At 42.3% G+C, this 18,824-nt stretch overlaps 1 pseudogene; it reads left to right on the plus strand.

Annotated features, from left to right (window-relative positions):
* Positions 1-6,407: 6,407 nt before the first annotated feature.
* LOC133003762 (extracellular calcium-sensing receptor-like) lies at positions 6,408-10,446 on the plus strand (annotated as a pseudogene).
* The last annotated feature ends 8,378 nt before the right edge of the window (positions 10,447-18,824 follow it).

Here is an 18,824-nt window from a genome sequence, read left to right on the forward strand (position 1 = left end):
AATTAGCAAACCCGAGAAACCTCTGCAATTGCTTCCTTGATGTAGGAGTGGGCCATTCGGCCACTGCCTTAACCTTGGCAGGGTCGGTCTTGATTTGCCCCTTCTCCACAATGAAACCCAAAAAACTAACAGAACATACATGAAAATCACACTTCTCCGCCTTCACATATAACCTGTTCTCCAGGAGTCTTTTGAGCACAAGCTGGACATGTTGCACGTGCTCCTGGTGGTTACGGGAGAAAATCAAAATATCATCTAAGTACACAAACACAAAACAGTTAAGCATGTCCCTTAACACGTCGTTCATAAGGCATTGAAACACAGCAGGAGCATTGGTGAGGCCAAAGGGCATAACCAAATATTCAAAATGACCCAGGGGGGTGTTGAACCCCGTCTTCCACTCATCCCCCTCCCTAATCCTCACTAGGTGGTAGGCGTTCCTAAGGTCCAATTTAGTAAACACAGTGGCCTCATGAAGGGGTCCGAAAGCAGAGTCAATGAGAGGGAGGGGATACTTGTTCTTAATAGTAATGTTGTTGAGGCCCCGAAAATCGATACAGGGTCGCAAAGACTTGTCCTTCTCAACAAAGAAAAACCCCGCCCCCAACGGTGATGACGATGGCCGAATGAGACCCGAGGCCACCGATTCGGTGATGTATGTCTCCATGGCGATACGTTCAGGCCTGGATAAATTATAAAGCTTGCTGGAGGGGTATGGAACATTCGGGAGAAGCTCAATGCCGCAGTCATAAGGTCTGTGAGGGGGAAGGGATAGAGCATGGGCCTTACTGAACACCTCCTGGAGGTGGTGATACACGGAAGGTACGGAGCTAAGATCCACTGGCTTGGGAGGAGACAGCGGCATAGGGGGAGTGGAGGGAACGGCGGAACGTAGACAATGGGCATGGCAAAATAAACTCCAATTAAGCACGGAAACAGAGGACCAGTCAATGTGGAGGTTATGTAGCTTTAACCAGGGTAGACCCAACACCACAGGGGAAGTAGGAGACGGAATAACAAAAAAAGATATGGCCTCATGATGGTTACCGGATAACAACAGGGAGATGGGGCTAGTGCGGTGAGTAACCTGAGCCAGGAGCCTGCCATCTAAAGCAAACACCCTCTTCGGTTGAGCAAGAAGCTGACAGGGAACCTGAGCCTGTGAAACAAAACTAGAGTCAATAAAATTGTCATCCGCCCCCGAATCCACCAAGATGGGCAGCGAACGGGAGGCTTGATCCCAGGAAAGAGTACCTTTGATCAGGAGACGTGGAGGAGACGAGCACACAGAAGACTGACTCACCAACGCCCCTCCAGTGGTTGGTGAGCCCCCCCTTTTGGCAGAACCGGGCAGTTGTCTCGGAGATGTCCATCCTGCCCGCAATAGATGCAGAGGCCCTGTAGCTGACGACGTTGACGCTCCCGTGGAGGTAGTCTCGCCCTCCCCAGCTGCATGGGTTCCTCGGCGCCGGAAGAAGATGAAGCAGAGGCGGTCCGCTGAGGAATCCGGTCCGGACCGAATGGTGGTGGTGTGGAAGGTGTAAATCCACGCTGAAAAGAACCCAGTGTCTGAGTCACGGGAGGTGCACGGCAACCCCCCCCGGATCTCTCCCTGCGTCTCTTGTGGAGGCGACAGTCTAAGCGAATTGACAAAGAAATTAATTCGTCCAGTGAGGTGGTCTCATCACGAGCAGCTAGTTCATCTCTCACCTCGTCTCTTAATCCCCGGAGAAACACCCCCTGTAACGCTGCCTCGTCCCACCCGCTCTCGATGGCTAAAATGCGGAAGTCCACCGAGTGTTTAGCTACGGAGTTAGCTCCCTGGCGTAGCGACAGGAGCCGGCTACTGGCCTCCTTGCAGCGCAGCGGGTGGTCAAAAACTTTGAGAAACTCCTCTGAGAACGAGGTAAATGAAAAACAAACTGGGGACTGACTATGAGCGAGGGCTACAGCCCAAGCCGCGGCTTTATCAGAAAGCAGGCTCATCACAAAAGCAATCCGTGACTTCTCTGTGGAATACGTTAAGGGCTGTTGATCAAAAACGAGTTTGCACTGAAAAATAAACTCCCTACCGGAACCTGCCTGGCCAGTAAACCTAGCGGGTGTAGGTATGAAGGGCTCCCGAGGCTGAGAGGGAAGAGAGCCCGAAGCAGAGCCTGATGGTGCTGGAGCTGGAACCGGAGTCGGAGCTGGCGGAGACGGCTGCGAGGAGAGGTGCGACACTATCTGCTCCACCCGACTGCCGATCAGGCACACCTTGGAGGTAAGTGTGGTGATTGCTTCCATTGCTTCAAGTAGCGCCTTCTCGTGTTGTCCAACCCGGTTCTCCTGAGACGACAACGCCAGTCTGAATTTCTCCGTGTCTGTGGAGTCCATGTCGTGGCCGGATTATTCTGTTAAGGTTTGTTAGATCTAGGACCCCACAGCAGACACGGAACGAGAAGTAGAGGTTAAGTAAATAAAGTTTATTTCCAGGTAACATGGAAACAGGTTGTAGTGGCAGTAATCTGGCTTGTAGATCCCGAGTGGAAGCGAGAAGCGGCGAGGCACACGACGGTCGACAACATAGTATAATCCGGCGCCGGAGTGGAGAGCGAGCCAGGCATATATGGAGGAGATAATGATGATTGGAATCCGGTGTGCCTCATCTGCCGTCGCCAGGAGCCACACCACGCCCCCTGACACACACAACACACAGGAGGAACACAACAGAGAAGGAAGAGAAACAAAACAACAACAACTCACAACCCACAATCCTCACACAATTCACAGAAATTGAACAGACTGATTGAGTCCTAGCTATATGGTCAGCAGTTCCAGGATAACAAGTAATCTTATTTGATTCTTGCATTCATAGAACTAAACTAATGATTTACTATGCAATGAATAATATATGAATCATAATGTGTAAATATATTCCTCTTTTCTTTTTACTGTCTACAGATATGAAGAGTACATCCATACCAAAGATACTTTGGATCTTAAACAGCCTTCAATCAACCAATTCATCGAATCAAGGAGTGTGCCACTATACAACTGCAACCATCCCTGGCAGAAAGCCATTACACACTCAATACTGTCGGACCTCATAATAAATTGCAACATGCCATTGTCCATCGTTGAACATCAAAGCTTTCATCAGTTTTTGTCAATAGTGGACAACAAGTACTCTCCAGTCAGTCGAAGAACAATTACTTCAAAGATTGACAGTCTGGTGGGAGATAGACAAAGTAAGCTAAAAAATGAACTAGCAAAGGCAGCTAATGTGTCAGTGACTGTAGACATATGGTCAGACCGCAGGATGAGAGGCTTTCTTGGAGTCACAGGACATTGGATCAACATCGAAGATGACAGTCTTCAGTTAAAATCTCAGTTGCTCGCATGCAACCGCTTCAGAGGTTCCCATACAGGGGAAAGAATTTGTGAAGAATTTGAGCAAATATGTGAAGAATATCAAATGAAGAAAAAGGTCGACCACATCATCTGTGACAACGCTGCAAACATGAAAAAGGCGTTCAGTACATGTTTTCCTGGACAGGAAGATGAAGATGACGACCATGATGATTTCAACATTTGGAACAACCTGACAGTGGAAGAGCAGGAGAGGTTTGAGAATGTATTGAGTCCCAGACAAGACTTCAATGTTTTGCACATACCCTTCAATTGACTATAGGTGATGGCCTTAAAGACACTAAAATAATCAGTGCAGCTCTCTCCAAAGCTTCAAGGTTGAGCTCTTTGCTCCACACGAGCACCACTTTCAAAGACAAATTTGAGATGGAGTTTGGACAGCGTGGAATCCCTGCCTCTGTAACCACACGCTGGAATTCCACACTTAGGCAACTGAAATCAGTGCTTAACTGTGACCAACTGAAACTGTCTGCAGTTCTTGAAGATGCGGGACACAAAGAGACAGTATTCACAGCTAGAGAGTGGAGTCAGATAAGGGAACTGGTGGATGTTCTTCAACCCTTTGGAGAAGCCACGGATCTCACACAAGGAGAAAAAATTGTCACTATAAGTGCTGTGGTACCCTGCATCCTTTCTCTTAATCATCACTTGGAAAATCAAAAAGAGAGAGTGCACTACATGGGTGGTTTGATCCGTAGCCTGCAAGAATCACTCCAAAGAAGATTCAGAGGGATCTTTGTACATGTGAGGATGGCAGATGACCAGAGTGATGGAGCAACCTTGCCGTTCTCTGACCCTCTATACCTAAAAGCTGCTTTGCTGGATCCTTCATTCGGCACCATGTGGTTGGCCCATGATGTTTTGGCCCCTGAAAACGTCAAGGTGGATGTGTCTGTGATGATAAAAAGTATGTTATTTTTTCCGTATTAATCCAATTTAAATGTCAGACCTATGAAGAAATAGTCTGTAAAAGGAATGTTTAGTATGTTGATATATACACACTGAGCACTTCAGTTTTTGTTTACATTGTCAGAAAGGTGATAATTCTACTTTATAGTTATTATTGAGGTTGTAGTGGGTGATAGTGGTATACTGGAGAGAATAATATATTGAAAAGTGTTCCTAATATTTTCCCTCCCACATTTATGTTAATGAAGTGGACAAAATTGAAATTGTTATAGAAATATTTTGTGACTATTGTTTTTGCTTGTTTATCAGGCTTGATTCTCAGAGATGCTGGCATGACCATGACCACGACCAGTCCAATCACCGATGAGCCAATTACACCGTCAGAGCCAGAGCGTCAGACTGGGCTGTTCTCAGCATACCGCAAAAATATGAAGATGAGTTCAAATTCCACTCCCCAAATTCAGTTGAACCACTACCTCGACATTTGTGATGGACAGAGCTGCCTTCAGTTTTGGGCCATGAACAGGCGCACCCTCCCCTCTTTGTTCAAGGTGGCGGTAAGGGTCATGGCAGTCCCTGCATCAAGTGCACCTGTTGAACGTGTGTTCAGCCATGGTGGGGTGATAATGCGACCCCATCGTTCACAACTGAGTGACAAAGTACTCTCAAATTTAATTTTTTGCAAATGCAATGCATTGTAAGTCGATGTATTGCAAATAATATTCTACAACATGTAGGGAGATTGACTGATGACTTGATCTGTTCTCGTATACAGCGAGCCACCTAGAGGTTCTAATTGATTCTGTTCATAGGTTGGAGGTAATGATCAAAAAAAACATTTTCAAACTATTCACATAATGGCTTTGGTATGCCACATGCTATTCTTGTTATTTCGTCCTGTTCATATTTACACTATCTACATTTTAACCTAAGATTTATTATTAAAATATTGATTATTAAGTGTGCAAAATGAAATAACCTTATCTATGCAACGCCACTTACACAACCACTGCTGTCCCTGTTATTTGGAGCCTGACACCTGGGAGGAATGGTGAATACGTTTTCATGGTTTGATGTAATGTTTTTTCATTTCAGTAATGTTTACATTTCAGGCAATATTTATTTATTTATTTTTATATATTTATTTTAATTTTATGTTCCATTTAGTTGATGATACAATACTTTTTTGTTCACAGAAATGTTAATGAGAAGCACCTTAGACAGATGCCTTAACAGGCCATTGAGAAATTGCGTGACCCTCCTGAAGGTGGACGCAAGCAGTTCAGTAAGTTGGGCAATTGTAAGCAGGCTGCTCAATAGTTTGAGTTATTGTTAATGTGTAGACATTATGATTGTTAATGTTGAAATAAAACAACTTGTGATTGTGAACCACTCTCTTGACTGATTTTTACATGTAGAAACTGGGTGAGATAATATGATTTTTGTATGACTTGACTTGTGACTTGCTTGACCTGAGCAATGACTTGACTTGTGACTTGCTTGATTCTAACCACAGTGACTTGGACTTGCTTGAGACTTGAAGGTTATGACTTGAGACTTGCTTGTGACTTGCACATGAGTGACTTACTCCCATGTCTGACAAATCCCCATTCAAAAAAGTATATACGCCAAAAGTTCACTTAAACCTGACATGATAGCGTCTCAATTTCATAGAGTAGCACTTGATGCCTTTGCTTTGTTGCTATATAGAGAATTACGATTTATTGATCTTTCCATTCAAGATAGTTCATGGTGACCGAGAGACAAAAACTCAACATGACCGCCACCTTCACAAAAGCAAAACAATTCAAATCAAAGTGCGTGAATTATGAAATCATGTGTATACATTTGATATGAGCTTTCCCTCCCCCAAATGTCTGCCCAAGCCCTGATGGGCGTAATGAAACTATAAAGAAAATCCTCCTGCATATAAAACAAGCACTCCTGCATTAAGATCAGAGATGGGGCTGGAGGGACGGACGGCAGTAATGGGGCCATTTCTAGACACATTTTTCTCCTTTCATGGCTTCTCATTGTTGATTATGTTCCCTTCCTCCCTTTTCTCATCTGAATCCTCCACTCACTCCTCATCCTGTAAGCTCAGAAGGCAGTTTTAACTCAATGGGATGCACAAGCCTGGTGATGTGATTCTGGGTGGGTTGTTTGGCGTCCATTTCACCTCCGTGTTCTCTGAGCTGACGTTCACCTCAGAGCCGACTCAGCTCAGCTGCCAGGGGTGAGTCTCAGACTCCTGCATAAATTCAACAGTTTTATTATATCATATGAACATATATAACTTCATAGTGGTTAATTGTGTCTGTTTATGTGTTAGCTTTGACCCTGCAGGCTTCAGATATGCCATGACCATGGCCTTTGCTATCTAAGAGATCAACAGAAGCGCTGACCTGCTGCCTAATGTGACTCTGGGATACAGTCTGTACGATAACTGTGCTACGCTGGTGATTGGATTCAGTGCCGCGTTGTCTCTGGCAAGCGGTCGAGAGGAGGACTATCTGCTTCAGGAGGCCTGTGTGGGGCCTCCTCCAGTCCTGGGGATTGTGGGTGATTCCATGTCAACTTTTTCTATCGCCACCTCTGATGTGATAGGTTTATTCAAACTGCCCATTGTAAGTTTCTTTTCAGTCTTGACCCTAATCCATTTGAATAAATCTGAAATGTTAAATTAGGATATGTACAATGTATTACGAGGACTTTTTTTATTGTAATGAATTATTTAATGAATTCTGCTGACTTGTATGAAAAGCAATTGCTGTATGGATACCATATGTTGCTGTTTTTTAACAGGTGAGTTATTTTGCCACGTGTTCCTGCCTGAGTGACCGTCAAAGATTCCCGTCCTTCTTCAGGACTATACCAAGTGATGTTTTTCAGGTGAAACTCTATCTACAGATAACAAATTCAAATAATGTCTCACAGGAAGTTGTGTGCAAATCAAAGATGTCCCCTGGATTAAAAAATATGTTGCCTCAGACACAGTACTGGATTTAATTGAAAGCGCATGATAAGAAGAATTAATTGAGAGACATGAATCTTTGCACTCATCCCTCCCTTTGTTCAGGTGCATGCCATGATTCAGATACTCCAACATTTTGGCTGGACGTGGGCAGGCCTTCTGGTCAGTGATGATGACTACGGACTTAATTGAGATCTTTTCAGTCTGACTTGGCTGCGTCCGGTGGAGGTTGTCTGGCCTACACAGAGATCTTACCCTGGGGTGACGACCCAGTCGAAATGGGGAGCATTGTGGAGGTGATGAAGAAATCCACAGCTCGTGTGGTCATCGTGTTTGCACATCGGATCCACATGATACAGTTAATGAAAAAGGTATTTACTTATCTAACTCTTGTTGTGCCTTAAGATTTGAGAGCCAACCTCATTTTCAATTGTGCATGTGTCTCTTACTAAGTGTATTACACTGGTCTGAGTTTTGTATATTCTATATTTTATAATTGTTCTGTGCTACAAAGTAAATTAAAGCTGTTGTACATACGTAAGTCTGAAAAAAATATATTCAGTATTATGCAATGCACAGGTGGTGAGGCAGAATGTGACAGGCCTGCAGTAGATGGCTAGTGAAGCCTGGACAACAGCTGCTGTGCTGCAGTCCCCCGACCTCATGCCGTACCTGGGCGGAACACTGGGCATCGCCATCCGTCGGGGAGAAATACCAGGACTCAGGGACTTTCTGTTTCACATCCGTCCTGACAGAGAAGACAACACTAACAATGGAAATAGCATGGTGTGATTTTAATCTTACAAGCAGATCTGTCATTATATAATGATGAAATACTGTGATTTCAGCCTCTAAATGCATTTCAGGTGAGACAGTTTTGGGAACACACATTTCAGTGTAGATTTGCTCCAGCTCCGGCAGCTTGGATGGAAGCAGCAGGAGCGTTGTGCACTGGGGATGAAGACATAGAGAATGTGGAGACAGAGTTTCTAGATGTCTCTAACCTCCGGCCTGAGTACAATATCTACAAGGCAGTGTATGCTCTGGCGTACGCACTAGATGACTTGCTGCGCTGTGAGGCAGGGGGAGGACCTTTCAGTGGCCACAGCTGTGCTGCTGTGCAAAGCCTGCAGCCATGGCAGGTGTGAAATTTACACTTAACCGTTTGTTAAACTGATCCCCCGTGTTTGACACTAAGATAATATAAACTGTGATATGACGAGGCCTGGTAGCGTTTACCCTTATTTTCTTTGAGTAAAAGGCAAAATATTTAATAACAGAAGTCACAATACGAAAAACACAATATTCACTTTATTTTTCATAGCATTACAGTCCCTTAAAGTGGCTTTACTTTTATAATATTAACAAGATCCATTCATTATTCTCTGGGAAAATCAGGGATCCTGATATGCATTTTTTTCTCCTATTTCTACCTCCACGTTTTGTGATCATAAGTTATTTTTCAATCTTGCTTTCAAACAAACAAACCAACAATTGAACAGGGGTTAAAAACATATCCTCTTTGGCACAGGTAATTAAAGGAAACAGATTGAATTGTATTTTTCATGTGTTTAGGAAACTATATTTTGTATGACTCAATTTTTTAATTCTGAAAACGTATGCGCAATCAACATGTTCTCCATGATGATATATAAATCTTCTGTTTTCTCCCAATTATAGCTTATGTATTACTTAGAGAAGGTCAACTTCACCACACCATTTGGTGATGAAGTGTCATTTGATGAAAACGGCGATGCCTTACCGATCTATGACATCATGAACTGGCAGTGGCTTCCTGATGGAGGAACTAAAGTTCACCGTGTGGGTGAGGTTAAGAAATCAGCCACTACAGGTGAAAAACTCACACTTCATGACAAGAAGATCTTCTGGAACTTTGAATCCAAACAGGTTAAATGTATTTGTTGTGGTTTATGCTCTTGTTTAATATGGCATGGGATATTAATATCAAATGGTGTAGAATAACTGTTTTATGATGATGACTGCAGCCTCCTCGGTCAGTCTGCAGTGAGAGCTGTCCTCTAGGAACCCGCATGGCCAGAAAGAAGGGGGAACCTGTGTGCTGTTTTGACTGTGTCCCTTGTTCTGAGGGAGAGTTCACAAATGAAACAGGTTTGTATCAATCCAATGTTATTAAATACCATCATATATTATCCTTCCATGCATCATCCACACTGGAGTGTTTTCAAATTGGTAACACATTTTTCTTCTTTTTTTCTATAGACTCCATGGAGTGCAGCAGCTGTCCAGAGGATTTCTGGTCCAGCCCCCAGCGTGACCACTGTGTTCCAAAGAAAACAGAGTTCCTCTCCTACCATGAGCCTCTAGGTATCTGCCTGACCACCGCCTCCCTGCTGGGCACGATTTTCTCTGCTGTCGTCCTGGGCATCTTCTTCCATCACCGCAGCACCCCCATGGTGCGTGCAAACAATTCAGAACTCAGCTTCCTGCTCTTGGTTTCACTGAAGTTCTGTTTCCTTTGTTCTTTGCTGTTCATCGGAAGACCCAGAGCATGGACGTGCCAGCTGAGACATGCAGCGTTTGGCATCAGCTTTGTGCTTTGTGTGTCGTGTATCCTGGTTAAAACCATGGTGGTACTGGCGGTGTTCAAGGCCTCCAGGCCAGGAGGGGGAGCCACTCTGAAGTGGTTTGGCTCAGTGCAGCAGAGAGGGACAATTCTGGTTCTAACTTCTGTTCAAGCAGCAATATGCACTACCTGGCTTGTGTCTGCTTCACCAGCTCCTCATAAAAACACCCAGTACCACAATGACAAGATCGTGTATGAGTGTGTAGTTGGCTCCACGATCGGCTTCGCAGTGTTGCTTGGCTACATTGGATTACTGGCTGTGCTCAGCTTCCTGTTAGCTTTTCTAGCAAGGAATCTCCCCGACAACTTCAACGAGGCCAAACTCATCACTTTCAGCATGTTGATTTTCTGCGCAGTGTGGCTGGCCTTTGTCCCTGCTTACGTCAACTCACCAGGAAAATACGCAGATGTAGTGGAGGTATTTGCCATCCTGGCCTCTAGTTTTGGCCTCTTGGTGGCGCTGTTTGGACCCAAATGTTACATCATCCTATTGAGACCAGAGAGGAACACAAAGAAAGCAATCATGAGTCGAGGCCACACAAAGTGACAAAATTAACTCTTGAGATAAATATGTGAAATAATCTAATCCACTCTTTTTTTTTCTTGATTTATTTGTTAATTCCCTGGGACAAGAACACTGTTAAGCAGTAATGCTTTAAGAAGAAATAAAGTAATTTTCAACTCTACTTTTGTCATTAACTACTTTTGCAACTAACTTACAGAAAAACTTAATAATTCTCAGCAGGCCTACTACTCATTACTTATGATTTTTTTAATAACTACAGGCTGACAAATGGAGACGTCATCTGACTTCATAAATTAATCTGTGTATTAGTATTAGCCCACACAACGGTCCACAGTCTAATTCAAGTGGTTTCTTCTGGAAAATATGGATATGACTTCTCCTTCCTCAAAGCAGGTGAAAAAAAATATACAACTCAGTTGTCGTCTATATGACAACTTTACCTACATCAGTGTCCAGAAATCGTTGTCAACCAAATAACTTATAGGTAATGTTACGGTTTAGATGAAGAGATGGACCCAAATGCAGAGATTATAAAATAAAAGGTAATTTAATTAAATAAGTTCTTTAACAAAACAAAACATTAACACTAACAGGTAACAAACAAAACAAAAGGAAGTTTTCACGAGTCTCAGGAGATCAGGAACGCAGGAAGGGAAAAACAGCACCAACAAACATTGCAGGAAACACAGACAATCAGACAGAGGACAAAGGTAAGGAAGAAGCTTAAATACACAGGGAAGGCAGGGGCAATTGAACACAGGTGAAACACATGAGGGCAGGCTGACAATCAAAGACAGGAAGTGAAGACTGCAACAACACACAAGGAACAAAGACTACAACAGAGACTACAGAGGAACCACAACAAATCGCAGGAGGTTTTTTTTTTCAGAGTTTTTGGGACGGTAGACATGCCAGATACCCAAATTAACGTATATAATCACTACAAAAGTGGAATTTTCATAATATGTCACCTTTAAGTACAATTAAAAGTACCCATCTAATAATCTACACAAGTAAGTAAAAGTAAAAAGTAGTTCATTAAAAATGAACTGTAATTAAAAATTACTTAGTTACTTCCAACAACTTGATGGGGGCCGCTCCTATACAGTTCAAAAAAGGACAAGGGGTCATAAATCCAACCCAAAAAAAGTTATTTTTAATTAAAGGAGAATCTTTACAAATATAAGAGCAATGACATTAAACATGTCAAACATTAAACATTTAACATGTCAACACAACATTTAAGAACTTTTGGGAAGACATGTCAAGACATGAACCACATGACAGCTAAAATAAAAAGTTAAATGCCGCTCTCCCACTGTATATTTAAACTTTTGGTTAAACTTTGGTCCACCTTTAGAGCACGAGTCTACAAACATCTTGCTGAGATGTGGCCTCGGGTTTTCTTCATCTGCTTTAATCTCAACTGGCGGAAAGTTTGATTTCTGCTTGTTGGTCGTCCGCAATATCATCCTTCTCTAGCTCTTGTGACATCGACTCCATCATCCACTCCAGGGGCGGCTCCTGGCATACGCGAAATAGGCGGTTGCTGGGGCGCAAAAGGCCGAGAGGGCGGCACAAGGGACTGATTTATCGTGACGTGACACATGCAATATAAACCAATACATTCACATCACAACATCATCTTCTAACCCCGGGGACGCACCGGAGATAGAAGCGCCGCGAAGCGCCACGAAAGCTGTCCGCCTCCATTCCGCGCCCATGTTAAATAATTGGGCTGTTCGCGCCGGCAGCGTAGTGCCGGGAAGCTGCGGGAAGCGCCGTGGCTGGCTCACGATCTGCAGCGATGGTTTTGGGGTCTGTTCTATTTTTTCCGCTCACCGCGAGCAAACCGGGCTGGAAAACACACTGAAAATTTATATATTTTAAAACGGTATAAGTGATATATTATATACATGATTAAATATACATCCCATACTTCCGATTTCTCCGCTGTTCTCCTGGAGTTTCATTTCCCTGATTATTGTCGCCACATGATAAAAATGTCCCCATCTTCAATTATGTACTTAATCCCAGTGTTGGGAGTGTAATGCATTACTGTAATTACACTACTTTTAGCGGTAACGAGCATGTAACGAAGTATTTCTTAAAATCAAGTAACGCAGTTACAATTACTGAAATTTAAATGAATTTGTTACTCACGTTACTCTCTTTTGTGAAAAATGAACACTTGCAGACAAGAAGACAAGGTTGGATGTCAGACTATATTTTCACGGACCGGCCGTTAAGGTTCGGCTACGGAGCCTCACCACGGAGTCCCTCTGGTACGGCCTCTGGTGACATCGGTAGATTTAATATGCGGCCTCAAATTAATTATTGCGTGGTTAGTTACCAGCAAGACGGAGACGAACGGATCCCAAAGCTCCATTACGCACACGATGCGCTTTGGAGAGGTTGTTTTGTTATTTAAAATAAACATTAATTTGTTAATCAAAAATAATTCCACCGATGTCACTACAGATATGATGTCAGAAATGGCAACAGAGTTGTTAGTGTTGTTGTGGCGATCTCAGGGTATTCTGCCGTGACTTTAATCCAGGACACTCACTAGACTGCATTTACCTACGGTTTCCATGACGTGACATCGGCGTTCCCAAGTGACAATAAACTGAGGGAAACGACTTGAACGTCCCATGTGGGGGATCTGGAGAACAAAGGAGAGAGCCGCAGGGGGGTTCGCGAAGCGACGTGTGATCTAATTAGCATATGAATCGGAGTCAAGCCGCTGGCAAGAGCCTCTCTCCCCTCACCATTGGAGGAAACCACAGACCCTTGAAACGAAAAGTCACTCGTGATTGGCTGGTAGAAGTGTTGCTATTGGTCACTCTGAGTCATTGCATTCCACACATGGGGTAAGACCCTCCAACACAATATTAATAATAAAAATGTATATATAGTTGTTACTAATAATGTATATATTAATATTTATTATTATTTATCAGTAAGCCTTTACCAAAAGCACTGCAGTTGTTTAAGACTATGCATTCATGTGATGCTTGATGTTATAGGTGAACATATTATACAGGGAACAAACATGAACAAGGTATATGTGGAGTCAAAGCTTTATTTACGTACAGCACAAATATTGTACAACACAACTGGCCTAGCCAGTGAACAACTCAGGTGAAGCTTGAAGTGTCTCTCTGCAGCCTCTGGGTCATGACTTCTTTGTGGGACTGCCTGAATCTTCTCCAGTGTGTAGACGTCTGTGGTGTGTAGCTGTGAGTTCCAGTGTAGCTTCCAGTCTTATTTGAAGTGTGGCACACAGGTCGGGGTGTCCTGGCTGTGGAAGGATGGATCCATGTCATCGGTCCCACTTCAATCAGCTGAAAACACAATCAGTAAAATTAGCACAGTTCAATGACAACATACAGCTATACATGTAACTGGAAAATTATTTAATGAATCTAACCTTACCCTCTTTCTTCTCCGACAACTCCTGAACTCCTCAATGCTGATGCAAGGTCTGGTTGGATCATACTGGCTCATAGTGTGTCTTAGTACGTCATGGACAGGCACCTGGAAAACAACATGAGTAACATGATTTTATTATTAATAAACGGAAATAGCTGCGCTGCATCAACGTTGGAAGATCCACTGCAAAAAACACCAAAACAATTCCTAAACAGTTACTTACATTCAATGGCTTAATTTTCCGCACTTTAAATCCGGACTTTCAGCGTCTCGGCCGCGTAGTGACCGCCTCGTTGTGTGTGTGTGGGGGGTGGGGGTTAAAAACTTAACGAGAACAAACTGTTACATCTAAGTTATTTATACATATTTACACATGCACTAGTTCTGCTCAAGCACTCAATGCTGTATTTGTATTTTAGCAACTGTCTCGCCATCCCAAAGTTGCTGGCATGCTTTTCAGATGTACCAGTTAGCTTAGTAGTAGCTAGCAATGGCGTCTCCTTCTAGCTTAGCTCTCACCTTAACTCAGGGACTGTGCGCCCGTCTTCTCCGCCTCGACTCGTCCACACCGGGCCTGCGACTCTGCTTACACACTTATCTTCTCCTCCAGGGAAACAGCGTCGTGTCGACTTCAGAAAGTTATTTACCCCGAAAACAGACTCACTTGTACGGAACAAGCTTAACACGAGCCGGAGGTTTCATGTCTGCGGGACACTCACTGATGCTGCATTGCATTTACGAGGCTTTGATTGGACGAGCCCATCAGGTGATGACGCAAGTGGGTGACGTGAGGTTATCACAGTAAATCCCCACAACTGTCCTTGTCATCTTAAAGCAGCAGTTAAAACAGCTTTTAAATTGCAACTTCATATGGGACTGAGGCCCAGTTTATTCTTTCTGGTGTTAAGTAAATTTACATACATGATTCTCGCTGTTCTGTGTTGGTAACCTCATAGTTGAATGCACTTATTGTAAGTCGCTTTGGATAAAAGTGTTGACTGTTTTAATGGAATACTGAGAAAGTTTAATAACAACAATAAGACAATTGAAGTTAAAATTATGAAGGAATTTCAGCTCTATATTGTGTCTTCTTTATATTTAAAATAATAATCAAACTGAGTGGAGATGTATGTTGTAGCCAAACAGGTAGCTGCTGTGTTTTGTCACTGTGCAGTCCATGGGGGATTAAATATTACACTGAAAAAATAAATCATTAAATCAATGAAGGTTTCGTAGCAATTTTGAAAGTAGTGGTGAAAAGGTAGCATTTATAATTCATGGAAAACAGCTTAGTTTGCCATTGACATGTGAATATGGTGCCAGTATTTTTGGAGGACAGATATTTTTATGGAAAACCGGTAGAAGTTTGGAGCTTACAGGGCACAGACACATCATACCCAGCATCATTTCTTCCTGTTGAGCGGATTGCTTGTAGATGTGTGGTTAACAAATCCTCTGTGCATTTAACCAGCACAATTGAAAAAGTGACTGTTATAATGCCACTCTGTACAGTGGTTGAGATTAAGGATTGTTTTGGATGACAATAATATTTTGAAATAAAGTGCATTGTTTCATTTGACAGCATTGACCTTTGTTTGTGGTATACAATGTAATTCATTATAGCACAGTTACTTATTTAAGAACAATTTACAATTTCTGTGCGGCCCGGTACCAAATGACCCACAAATAAGCCTGTTGCCCTGTTGATTACAATAAATAGGTCTAAAAAATATGTTTATTGTGTTTGACTGTTCAGTACTGTTCATATTCATTACATTTAAAAAGCAGACATAAAAGTAACTTAAAAGTTACTTTCCCTAGTAAATTACTTTTGATATACAGTAACTGGTGAGGTAATTCAATTACTTTTAAAAGAAGTGACTAGTAACTGTAACTAATTACAAATTTTCAGTAACTTGCCAAACACTGCTTCATCCACACATTTGTCAGTTGACAGTGTGACAGAAACACACAAGCACATACTCTCTTGTGTGTGTGTGTGTGTGTGTGTGTGGGGGGGGGGGGGCGTGTTAGACTGTGGTAAGAGTCGAAGATGAGTCAAGTGCACGATTCAGAAAGCGCAGCAAAGTAGGGGAGGGGAAGAAAAAACAATATAGAGGTAGAATCACTGCGATTGCGGACATCATTAATGTTTATTTTTGTCGACATGACATGATATGCTGTCAGTACAGCTGATTTCAGACTTTTTATATTTTTATTATAAATTTTTAATTATTTTTTATAGCTTAGAATTTTGTCTGCCTGTGTGTGCATCTGTATACAGTCCAAAAGTTCTTGGGGATGCATGACAATTTGCGTGTGTATGTTGGGGAGGGGTGCCATTCTGAAATCCTGCCTAGGGCGCCAACATTGCCCGGGCCGGCCCTGATCCACTCTATGCAGCATCTACAACCAGTGTTGTGCAAGCACCTCTCATGAACCAGTTCAAAGTTCAGTTCATATAAGTAAACATGAATAGTTCACGTTCATAGTTCACCATTTAAATTCTGAACTAGTTCATGGTTCAGTTCATTTCATAGTTTTAAGGTGGAAAGTGAGAATAAAAGACTTCCTGAATACTACGGAAAAGATCGCTACTGGCAGGAGTGCCTCACGCACAACACTGTCTACCACTGCAGTGAGAATTGCCTTGCGCCTTACACTATGTTTTTTTTTAACTCAGTAACGGATGTAATTTCCAATGTAGCGAAGTACAATACTTCAGTCAAAATCTACTTAAGTAAAAGTAAAATTACCCATTTCAAAAACTACTCAAAAAATTACAAAGTACACGAAAAAACGACTCAATTACAGTAACCTGAGTATATGTAATTCGTTACTTTACACCTCTGCTCAAAACAGGTCAATCTGAGGAAAGCTGTTTTAGACAGGGTAAAAAGGATGCTGTTTTAAATGATCCTTGTGGTATTTTGATCTGTGAAAAGAGAGGAAATAAAAAAAGGATATGGTAAATGTTTTTAAACTGGTGGAAAAAACTGATTTCAGCAAAGCTCTTGTTATTAGGTTATTTAAAATGGTAGCCCCTCATCTGTGAATTTGAGAACCGCGATAATAATTTGGTATATTGCTGTATACCTTTGTGGTAGTGGGGGATGGTCAGTGTCAGCTACAGGATGGAGGGAGTGGAGATAGGGTGCTGGGATCGGTGCCTGGGAGAGAGTCTAATTGTACTCAGGTGTTTCAGTTCCAGTAATGACTCTCTCCCCATATCAGCAGTAGCGAGCTGGGGCTCAGGACAGGCATCACAGGAGCCAGTCCACGCCCGGACGAGGGACGCTCAGCTGCAAAGCTAATTGTGATATGTATGCTTGTGAGATTTGTTTGTGAAGTGTCTGAAGAAATAAAGAAGCTACTGAGACACTTACCTGTGGTCCCCCTGATTCCTGACTAAGAACCCCGGTGACAGAGCGATCTTGTTACAACCTTCTATAGTGGACATGTCAGATTACCATCTATGTAATGTTAATATTTGTCTTGGTTTGTAATGTTTTTTGAACACCATGACAAAGTTTGATGATTGTCCATAAAAAATAAAGCATACAATTCAATCACTAACAGGATTCTATGGTCATTTAACACCTGAACGAAAACACATATGAAACTGAATTTGACCATTTCCACTGCATTAAATCATTCAACCCCAAAAAAACTGTCCCAAGGTGATTTAATTTGTTATTGATACATTTCAATTCCATATTGTGCCAAAATGTAACATTTAATGTGGCTTCTAAATGTGTATCTTAGGTTCTCCCTGCCTTTACATCACTTCCTACAATGGGTGTCGAAGAGAATAATGATGACGTATAAATGGCTGAGTGAGGTCCTGTTTATTATATAGTGTGACTGCAAAAAGATTGTAAACAGGAGGAGAGCAGTTAAGGGGAAATTTGTTGTCCCACACCTCCACTTTGCTTTTGCTTCTGACTGAGTTGTTTGAAGTCAGCTACATATGTGTCATTTCTGAGATGACGTTCATCTCGAAACCAAATCAAGGAAGGGGCGAAGGGTGAGATTCACAACAAATGCTTCAAGAAACTGTGAAAACTCATTATTTTTTATGTACTAAGAAAGTTTAGGTGTAAAATAACGAGAGTTCAGTGGATGAAGATATTTCTCAGTGTAAACTACAAATGTATTGGATTTGCGTGTCTTATAGTATACGATATGTTAGTCATTAATGGAGGTTATTGTTGCTCAACTCAACATGTATCATGAAAAGTGTGACAGGTATACAGGTCTTTTTCCTGACTTGTCCTCAGAGAATGGTTTTATTTTCCATTATTAAATGTTCAAAGTATATGTTCCCACCCGCCTCTCCCTTCTTCAGACTTACAGTACTTAAACTCAAGCAGTGAAACAATAACTTTATATAGTACCACATGGAAAATGGCTGTGTAGATTTCTTTGTTCGAATTCTCTGCTGTCGGCTGATGAGTGACTATGACAATGCAGTTGTCCTACACAGAGAACTTTTGCCCTGGGGCGAAAACCAAGCTGAGCTAAGGAGGATTTTGAATGTGTGGAGGAAATCAACTCACTGTGAGATCCAACAAGAGCGGAAACATGAAATTGTGAAGGGAATTATTGATATTTTGTCGAAGTTTGAAAAATACCCTCCACCATGGTTAACACAACAGACCTGAGAAAGGGGATTGGTTGACTGCTTCCATCTAGTGGTCATGTCCACAGCTGATTCACAGTTGTGCATTGTTGATGTTTTACTTAAATTTACAGAATATAGGCCACTCTTTCTCCTGAAGAATTCACCCTTCACATATGAATATCTTTTTCTTTCAAATAAACCAGATTATTGTCACTATGTAATGAGATTGGCCCATTTGAAACATGAATGAAAACATCAACCTTTTCCCTTCAATGCATAAACTGAAGGATCGGCTGTGGCTCAGGAGGTCAAGATGGGTTTGATAACCGTCTCCCTCATT

Source organism: Limanda limanda, chromosome 6 (assembly GCF_963576545.1).
Source record: "Limanda limanda chromosome 6, fLimLim1.1, whole genome shotgun sequence".
Lineage (NCBI taxonomy): Eukaryota > Metazoa > Chordata > Actinopteri > Pleuronectiformes > Pleuronectidae > Limanda > Limanda limanda.